At 42.8% G+C, this 11,145-nt stretch overlaps 1 pseudogene; it reads left to right on the plus strand.

Annotated features, from left to right (window-relative positions):
• LOC141157731 (meiotic recombination protein DMC1/LIM15 homolog) overlaps positions 1-9,862 on the plus strand; it is a 157,320-nt pseudogene extending 147,458 nt beyond the window's left edge.
• Positions 9,863-11,145: the final 1,283 nt, after the last annotated feature.

Below are 11,145 nucleotides of genomic sequence, written 5' to 3' on the forward strand. Positions count from 1 at the left end.
GAGTTCAAGTGAGTGCTTTAGGATGACCCATTATTTCACAAATATTTGTAAGGCCTCACTCAGATATTCATAAATCACGTCTTGTGTTCTATCTGTGTTTCATACCTTTCAAAAGCCATGGTGTGGTTCAGAGTTGGGCTAATTTTTTTGAGTGGAATTGAGTTCTACTTGAATTTTACAAAAATCCGTATTTTCCAGAATGTGGATTTTTTGTAATTCCCTCTTTGCAAACTAAGCAAAATTCCGTCTGATGACCGCCATTTTACTGAACTGGAGTGGGCTGGAATAAGGTTACAAGCAATAAATTAAAAAATGCTCACCTTGCCGGCCACCTCTACTACTTGCTCATACCCGTATGGTCCTTGGTGCATTTTCTTACCACCGATGTGTGCTGAAACCCCAGGCATCTTCACGCTAGGCCGAGATTTCTGGTTTTGACAAGGCCTGGTATGACACTGCGCATGCGTGAGGATGTCCTTGACCTAGTCGCAGCCAGAAGTCCCTGTCCAGAGTGCATGTCGTAATGTCACGACGTACACTGCGACTTTAGGACCTGCATTCTAAACCGTGACTTCCAGCCCCGACTTGGCAAAGCAGATATCTGCACACGCATGTTATAAGCTTATGATGTGCGACATCTACATCTTACGTTTACTATGCCCTGGGGATCTCTCCAGACCCTAAAGCATAATAAGAGACATTCAATTAATGCAGAATACGGCATGCAAAAACAATCGCAGCATGCTGCTATTGCATCCGTGAATCGGATCACACACACCCATTAAGCCTATGGATGCATGTGAAACATCGCACTGCACTTAGATATCACCCGAGTGCAGTGCGATTCCTGCAGACGCCGGCAATGGAGGAGGTGGAGAAATTAATTTTTCCGTCTCCTCCGCGGCTGTGCTGCGATCTTCTCATGCGAGAGGATTGAAGCACCGAGCACGGACTGTCGGATCCCACTTGCAGCCGAGCAGGAGCATATCCCGCTTGCGTCTCCGGCCTAAGAAATAATCTAGTGCATGCTGTGATTTTTTTCATGTACAAATTTTGTCAGTGAAAAAAAAACGCTCATCTGAGCAGCCAATTGAATAACATTTGGCCATAGTGCTATCCATGTACCGTTCATTTTAACACAGACAGTACTCAGACCGAAAATACGCTCATGTGAACCTACCCTGACAATGACCAAACACTGATGAAACTCAAACTGCTTTGCAAACTAGAAAAAGCACTGATGTTTGAAAGAGGCCTAAAGAAACTTGTGACAATGGGACTGAATGAAAACCCTGAATTTATTATTTAAGAGGTGTGTTCCAATACTTTTGCCTATATAGTATATTTCAGCACAATAAACTGTGCAAGTATGTAAACATTTTTGGGGGTATTTATCATAAGTTTTTTTTTAAGTTAGTATTGTTTATGGCTGCATTTGAACAAAATTTATCAATGTCATACTATGTTTTATGAATGTGGAACATCTTAAGATATTAAAACTTTTGTCTACAAATGTCACTCCTGTGTTTATGCCACCCCATTACTGGAGTGAGTTTGACACTTTTCTTTTAAAATTTTTAGAAAATCACAATTCATACATTTGGCTAAGCTCTCATTTGCATAGATATTTTTAACGTGCTGAAGGGCGGCAGCTGTGGGCAGAGCACTTGTCTGTGGCACCCTGGCACATTACATGAAAGTGGAGGTCCTGGTGGGGTGTGTGGACTTGTGCTGTGTGGACATTACTTCCGTTCAGGCCGCATGTGACCTATGTTGCTGGTTTACCAGGACAAGATGTTTCACAATTCAGTGAGGGAGACCACCATTAAAAAATAAACTGTTTACTGAGCAACAACTTGATGATGATTATATACAAGGGACAGCAGGTACAAAGCCTTATGAACGTTTCCTTTGCAACTTGAAGCATTTTCCACAGTTTACTTCCTCAGTATCTCTATGTCGACTGTTTTTCCCTACTTCACAACCCAGCTTCGACACTACAGTCCTGATCAACAAGTGTCATCTACTTGTTCTGCGGTTCCGCATCCTCTTTCCACTACTGGCGCCCTGAAACTCCTGCTGGGAACCCTTCACTAGTCCCACATACTAAATCCTGCTTAGGCCCGTTACCTTCCAGCATTATAAGCTCGGGGTCTCATGGCTAGGCTTCCTCCCCTAGGAATCGTCTCTGGAAGGCTACTCTGTCTCTTAGTCTCTTGTCATTCGGATCTCGCTGTCCCTTCTCTTCAGTCTCCTCTCATTTAGGGTCACCCCTGAATGCGGCTCTGTTCACTCCAGGCCCTATCTAACTCTCTGTTAGGAAGTTCTCCACTGTCTTCCCAGATAGTCCCTCCCATTCTGGGTTAGTCACAAACATTAACTCTAACTGTTCCGATTGTCAAACTACAAATATCTAACACACATCATAATTCACATTACTTATCATTAATACTTATTACATTTTACATGACATCTCACATTACACCATATAAGACATTTCACAACATTGAAACTTCAAGGGGAAAAGTGGGCAGCATGTCCATATACTTAAATAACCACACTCACTTTGAATAGTGGTGGGAGCATTGTAAAATGAGATAAAGTTGCAATTTTTTTGTGCAAAAATTTGGTGTAAAACGCTTCATAAATTTTCCACATTGTATATATTCCTCCAGATACTCATAACTATTTGCAAATGTATGAGATGCATACATTACATTATGGGCTGTGCCCATTACATCAAATGCAATGAACAAATTCTCTGATTGTCCATCAGTTGTATGTGTAAAAGATAAAGTGGCTGTTCCAGGAATAATAATGAGATACATGGAGGGGCGTAATGACTGCGGTCGCCGCTGCGACCGGGCCTGGCAGGTGAGGGCCAAGGCCCGCAAACGCCAGCAAAAGCTTCAGCTGGATGTGCGTCCTATACTACTATGGATGTCTATTTGGGTGCATTATACCACTATGGATGTCTGTGGGGGTGCATTATACTACTATGAATGTCTATGGGGTGCATTATACTACTATGTATGTATATGGGGTGCATTATACTACTATAGATGTCTATGGGGTGCATTATACTACTATGGATGTCTATGGGGTGCATTATACTACTATGGATGTGTATAGGGTGCATTATACTACTATGGATGTCTATGTGGGTGCATTATACTACTATGAATGTCTGTGGGGGTGCATTATACTACTATGAATGTCTATGGGGTGCATTATACTACTATGTATGTATATGGGGGTGCATTATACTACTATAGATGTCTATGGGGTGCATTATACTACTATGGATGTCTATGGGGTGCATTATACTACTATGGATGTGTATAGGGTGCATTATACTACTATGGATGTCTATGTGGGTGCATTATACTACTATGGATGTCTGTGGGGGTGCATTATACTACTATGGATGTCTATGGGATTGCATTATAAAACTATAGATGTTTATGGGGTACATTATACTAATATTGATGTCTATGGGGGTGCATTATACTACAGTTGATGCCTATGGGATGCATTATACTACTATAGATGTCTGTGGAGTGCATTAGACTACTATGGATGTCTATGGGGGTGCATTATGCTGCTATAGATGTCTATGGGGTGCATTATACTACAGTCGATGCCTATGGGATGCATTATACTACTATGGATGTCTATGGGGTGCATTAGACTACTATGGATCTATATGGGGGTGCATTATACTGCTAAAGATGTCTATGGGGTGCATTATACTACTATGGATGTCTCTGGGGGTGTGTTATACTACTATGCATGTCTATGTGGTGCATTATACTACTATGGATGTCTGTGGGGTGCATTATACTACTATGGATGTGTCTATGGGGTGCATTATACTACCATGGATGTGTCTATGGGGTGCATTATACTACTATGGATGTCTATGGGGGTGCATTATACTACTGCTGATGTCTATGGGGGTGCATTATACTACTATTGTTGACTATGGGGGTGCATTATACTTTATGGATGACTATGAGCTGTGCATTATACTTTATGGAGGACTATGACCTGTGCAGTATATTATATAGAGAACTATGGAGACTGCGTTTATACTTCTTCTATGGAGCCACATGACTTCTATGTACGCCCCTGGTGAGTACAGTATAATGGTTTATTTTCTTCTCTACATTAAAGAACAGCGGCAGAACGGGGAACATATGTACCACGATGGGGGATATACAGTATATCATGATGGTGCCAAGGATAAGAGACATCTATACCAGGATGGGGGCAGGGGGCCGGTCCAAATTTTGCACCGGGGCCCATCAGACTATAGCTACGACACTGGATACATGCTTGATACATGGTCCAATGATTTCTTTGGAAAAGATGTCACTAGATTTTTAGTTTTGGTTCTTTATTCCTCTTAGATCTTTTGGAATCTTCTGCGTCTAATCCGTTGTCACCCCCATGCTATGTACAATATGTGCATGATATCCTATGAAATATTATACAAGTTGTCACTGGGTCCTACTCCGGTATCACACAATCAGCAGAGCCAGAGATGAGTGAACAGTGGCAAGAACCTTTATTACATGCAAACCGAAAGGGCCATGAACAATCCACCACACAGAGGGTAAAATACTCCAGGAACATGGATACAGTCCAGTAATGGGATAAATGCCCCGGGGGATAAGAGTCAAGCAATCCACCAGACGGAGGATGAAATAGTCTAGATACGTTTCCATATAGACTCCTCCAGCAGTATTTCCAGGGCAATCCGGGTTTCTCCAAGTCTCTCCGGAGTGCTGGCCTTCACATCAGCGTCCCACAAAGGACCTATCTTGCTGGTTTCTCTCCCCAGAAGGATAGAAAATTCCTCTTCATGCCCACATTTGTGTTTCAAGTCATCATCCACAGGTCAGGGGGGGAGATGGCAGGAGCTCACCTCTCATTGTTTGAATATTTAATCAACCTGCATAGTTTGTCCTCCTCTGCTCTGCAGGTCAACAAGCCACAGGGTCCCATACAATGGTCAATCAACATATCAAACATCGATTGTTCAATGATCCTACGTCCCTGTTTTGCAAAGATAGCAGACAATACCCTGTAGGAGCTGATATAAGATGCAAACAGCAGCCATTCAAAAGTATCAAGAGTAAACTTTTAAAACTCATAAGACAACAGTCTTTAGACGTCTGGATAATTAAGATTAAATGCTGTGTAGTCACCTTAGAGGGAATACACAGAATGATACAGAGCAACAAGACAACACTCCGAAATTCAATAAAAATATTAACATAGACAGAATGATACCCCACACACCATATCACACCATCACAAACACTATAAAGACCATGATCACGGTTTGAAATGGTAATATACATAATAATGGTTTAATATATAAGATGATTGTTTATATTTAGTTTTCAAAAACCTCTTTTTCTCTAGCTTTCAAGCAGATCCCAAAAAGCCCATTGGAGGCCATATACTTGCACATGCTTCAACAACAAGAATCAGCTTAAGAAAAGGAAGAGGCGAGCTGCGTATTGGTAAAATTTATGACAGGTGATGACAAAGATGTCCACATTGCTTTTTTTCCATCTATGTGCTCTAATGGAGCATATGAATAGGGGTTGTCCAAGGGCTCATTTAGATGTCACGTTTTCTCATACGAGTGCTATATTTTTCATGTGCGGATTAAATGTGTTTTTACTGCGTTTCTACTGCAGAAATGCACTAAAAGCAAATATGCAATTTTTATCTGTGGATTTTCTGCATCTCATTCAACTTTACGGGTTAAAACAGCAGTTAAAACATATATTTACCGCAATTGAAATGAACATGCTACGGAATTCAAAAACACACCACAGGTTCATTTCTACAGTGTTAAATATCAGCACAGCGGGCATGAGATTTGCATAAAACACATCCACTTTGCTGTTTCTGTAATGTGCTGCATTTTTGTGTGTGAAAATAGCGCAACAAATTCTCACTGTGGGAAACTTAGCCTAAGCATCCACTCACATCTGATTACATATGGGAACCATATTCTCTGTCAGATCCTTTGTACAATTGGATACCACTGGTGCGTGGCAACCTTTTAAACAATAATGTCTTAAGCAGACAGTCTATTTAAACTAATCTGAAATTAGTAACATTTGGCAGATTCTATGAGATTCTGTACACCCCGGTCAGGAAAAAATGGCATGTTTCATCCCCCTCAAGATGAGAATATCTTTCACCATATAGAGCATATATGTTATTGCACATTGGACTCGCTGTATGCCCGAGGCATAGCCCATAAAGGTTGTTTCCAATATAACAAAAGTGATAGCTTATTGCTTTGATATGCCTTTGACGCGCCCCCTGGGCCAGTGCTGTAGTGCGGCGCGCGTGTGCGCGGGGAATACCCGGAGCCGGATCCGATGGGGGTAGTAGTCTTCGTGTGGCGGTGACCCGGTCCGTGCCCAGGGTGGTCAAACTAAGTGGCAGTTATTGGTATGATGGTATTAGTGTCCGACTACGCCACCCGTTGAAAGCCGCCGCTGCAGGGCAGTCCGCTGAGGCCGGTGGTACGGATGTGCAGCGTGGATGGTATAACCCCCAACGGGAGGGGTATAGCCTCAGGGCAGCTGATGAAGCAGGAAAAGATGGTAGTAGTAGTGGTGGTGTGACAAGGAAGCTCAGAGACGTGCAATTGCAGTTTTCACAGCTTTACTCACAGTTCTTTATCAGGTCCCTTGTGTACAGCTAGGACCACCCGAGCCGTGCTGCGTCCACCAGGTCCGGGACTCGGCCAACTCCCAGGCAGTTCCAGAGCGTGGTCCTGAGCTCCCCTCTCTTCCTTTCTACTGGCCGTCCCCACCAGGGATCCACCTTTGTCCAGCTCCCTCGGGCCTTCTGGTGGTGAAACCTTTCCCGGTTTCCTTGACCCTATATGGTATGCCTTCCTGGTAGATATGGCGAGGGGTCGCGCCAAAACTTGTCCACGACCTCCGGTTCCTGGCTAAGGATAATTGGCCTCCACCAGTTTGGGATCCGGCACCCTGTTCTGCCAACCCTTCACCCGTTATTTCGTGGGATCTCAGGGTTCCCTCTCTCTTGCATCTCTGGGCCTTTCCTGGTGTTTCTGTTCCTTCTTCCTCTGACTTCTCTCTCTCTCCCTCTCTCAGCTTCAGGCCTCCACTCCAGGCCTGACTCTGGAGCTGGGCCCAGACTGAGCCACAGCTCCCTATCAGCCCTCTCTGGCTGAGCTCCTCTCTGCACAGAACAGACCCTGTCCTAAGATGGTGCCCACCTTATATACTCCCTCTGACACCCGAGCCCAGGTGACGAGTAACCAATGGGCTCCTACCTCTGCCCAGAGTCCCTCCCCTCTCTGCTCCTACACCACTAGGATGTTCCTCCCCCCTCCCCACTCCAGCCAGGGACAGAAGCTGTCGTACCTGCACATCTATCTGGTGGGAGTACCGTTGATCTGTCCCCCGGAAATGGGGTGAATGTGGTGCATGCAGCTAACTGAGCCCAGTTCCACACTCCATCCTTACCCGGGAGTGGAATACCACACCTCTGGTCTGAGGTGCAATACCCCTGTAGCAGCCGAGTCCTCGGGTTGCTACACCTTCACTTTGTAACACCTAAATAATACCTAAAAGTAAGGTCCAATAACATAATCTATTACCACTGGAAATCAGTCTCATATTGTTCATATGAGTTTCTATATTTTAGATCCAGCTTCGATAAATTAGCATAATGGTGCTCTAAAACCTAACTTTTGTCAATTTAAAACATTAAAAGTGTGCATTCTCCTTTCAGTGATATATACAAATGCATATTCAATATTTGGTAACCCTCTTTTAATATGTCAACCACACACTGTATCATCTCTCATTGGAAAGGTGATAAATTGGCTTGATGGAGAATGTTTCTTTACATTTTTGAGATATCTATTGAGCATACTGTCTTAATCAATATAGATCTCAGTGTCTGATAAGCCTGTAACTAATATTAAAGTGGTTGTCCACTACTAGTGACGGCACCGTTTCAGCAGTTTTGGCACTGGCTCTCCAAGGGGCTCATGTGACATTGCTGTCACGCAATCCTTGTGGCCATTCAGCGCTGGCTTCACTCTCCTTCTCCTACGGACGTAATTGACATCCTGAGGAAGTGAGAGCTGCGACTGGTCTCTCACTTCCTCCGGATGTCTTGATTTGTGTACTTAATTAGTTGTGTACTTAATTAGTAGCATGACTCTTAAGGGAATACTGTATATTTAGGAATATGCCCATTAATTTTATTACACAATATAACCATATTTTAGAAGTGATTACCATATCTACAGTTAATACACTACATAGATGACATTACTGATTCTGCCAGTCTAACGGAATCCTGAAAGCTGAGGTCAATCAATGGTCACTGATTGGTCACGTGAAATAACTGTCATGGTACAGTCAGCAAATGCAGCGATTGCAGCTATCCCAGGAACGGAGCAGTTGCAGGAGATAAGTAATATTTTCATTTTATGATCGGCTGTGCAGCTATTATAAAGGGATTATCTCTGTGCTTAGTTGCAGGAGGCAGTTCGCTGCTGTAGATTGACAGATTGTCTATCTGTTGCCTCTGGTCTGAATTGAGCATCCTCTCATGCAGCTATCACAAGCAGTTTTGTCTTTGCAACATGGGAAAAGAGCAAGTTCACTGAGCCTGGTTGGATCCAGCGAAACGGTCATTTTCATAGCTGCACGAGGAGGCTATAAAGCATACATATATGTGTGCTTCTTACCTAGGTAACAGGCCACACCAAGACTGCAGGGTAGTCGGGAACCTAGGCAATGAGCTGTACACGATAGAAAAAAAATCTCTGCGTTCTTGAGAACAGAAAATAATTGTAATAAAAAGTAAATAGCAATATTGCTTGTTTTTACTACCACATTGCAATTGTAGCCACATACAGTAAAAACGTGAGACAACCTCTTTAAGAATGCGTTGTCCAGTAGTGGACAACCCTTTTAAGAAAGTGTGCACAACAGTCATCCCAAAAATTTAAAGAGACATTCCCCAATATTGAAAGGAGGAAGTATACGATCTACCAAACAAATTGATCACCTTCTTAATTAAAAATAATGTTTAACTTGTATAGCCGGCATAAGCCGCTGAGCCCAGTGAATGGCTATAGCAGCTACATGCGCTTGTACTCACGCCACCGCTACAGTCTGTAAACAATCACTGGGAGCAGCGTCTGAGAGCCATCACTAGAGCAGGGGCCAGTAAGTGGACCTCATTGAAGCCTAATGGATAAAAAATATTAACAGAAAACCCATTTTACTTTGACAAGTATGTTAAATCCTAAAATGAAAAATTAGAAGATATCAGTAAAAAATATTTCCTTTTTTTTGTTGACAGCCCTGAAATGCCAGAAAATGAAGCCACATTTGCAATCACTGCTGGTGGTATTAACGATGCAAAGGAGTGATACCTGATTTATACAAACTATTTAAAAAGGTTTAATATCTACTTGCAGTTTTCTAGTAATTTGATTATATAACTACTGCAGAAATGTTTTAACATATTTTTATTAATTGGTTCAATGGTTTAATTTACAAAAAAGGTTGGTCGTTTAAAGTAATTGTTTTATGTGTGTATTTATGCATATTTATTTATATGCTGACCATAGAAGTATTGTACCTTATAGTTAAACAATCTCTGTAGGATAACACAGGTTTCTTATATATGCAGAAGATATGGTGGTGCTCTGCATCAAATTGCTGTTTCAAGAAAAGATAAAAACCAAGATGGCTCTTGGCAAAAGTAAAATCTCTTTCTTAATACAAAAGGCTTAAAATAGCAGTACTTGCTGTTTAGAGATTTGTAAGCATTGTGGATTAATAAATAAGAAAATATTTTATTTTTGACAAGTGACACATCTTTTGTTATCTCTTGTTGGATTATTAATGTGTAGGTTTGCCTGTATAGATGACTTCTATAGACTCAAAACAGTGATAATATTCAAGAATTAAACAATTGAAAAAATGTTATTTTCATGCTTGATTGCTGTTCATCTTCAAAGAAATAAATAAGCCAAGTTTTACAGGCAGAAGATGCTTCAGGGAATTCTGGTTTCTTTTTTCACCAAGCGTCTTGCGTGTAGTTTTTTCAGTCATTTCCTGTGCGTTTTTTTCTGATGGTTCTGGCCACTGACATGTTTTCCCATGGTTTTTGTGACATCTTTTGTACTGTCGTTTTCCGGTTGTTTTTTTCACTCCATTGAATAATGAAGAAACCGCTAGTGTTTTTTTAAAGCAAAAACAATGTCAAAATGCTTCAAAAAATGTCCGGGCATCGCTTTACTTTTTACATTGATTTGTGTTGTATAGTACAGTGTGGCTTCCGAACAGAAAAAGGCAGAAGAATGGACATGTCACTTAATTGCTTGGCAGTTTTAGAAACCTGAAACGGTTAAAACATGAACATATGCATGTGGCACCCCAGGGGTCTGGTTTCCCACAGTAATGTAATGTTATGTCTGAGAGCAGGTGGGAGGTCCTTTGGTCAGGGATCCTGTGCATGCCACACCTCCTGCCCAGTCTTGGGAGGGGAAGACCTTCCCCTATATAAACCCGGGGCTGAAGCAGGGTTAGTCAGTCAAGGAGAGTAGAGACAAGAAACAGTCACAGGAAGAAACAGCAGAAGCTCAGTGGGAGCAATACTACTACAAGTCAGGGGCTGGCAGCTGCAGAGCTCGCCCTGACTGAGAAGCTTTCTTACCGGACCCGGCGTCCGAGGCTGTGGGGACTAACTCTTACCCAGCAGCAGAAGCCGACCGGCAGGGGATTTCAGGTCCTCAGGCCCAGAAACCCGAAGGCATGGTCACACGCGTGGGACCAGCGCCGCCATCGTGGAGCGGAAGCCATTAGAAGGCCCCGAGTCACCGGCCATACGGGTGAGCACCACACGGTACACTCAGGGACGTGGGCTACTTATATCCGCTTCTAGCAAGGTAGCCAGAAGAGTACAGTCAGTTTGGGAGGCCTACAACTCCGCCTGGCCAGGGGAGATCCCATCTGCTCAAGGACTGACCAGGCCCCGTTCGCTAGCAAGTACTCCGGGAGGGTCTATCGTTGTTACCAGTAAAGACCCTGAATTACACCGCACCGTCTC

This window comes from Phyllobates terribilis, unplaced genomic scaffold (genome assembly GCF_046119375.1).
Source record: "Phyllobates terribilis strain yellow unplaced genomic scaffold, ASM4611937v1 Scaffold_8__6_contigs__length_399053987, whole genome shotgun sequence".
Lineage (NCBI taxonomy): Eukaryota > Metazoa > Chordata > Amphibia > Anura > Dendrobatidae > Phyllobates > Phyllobates terribilis.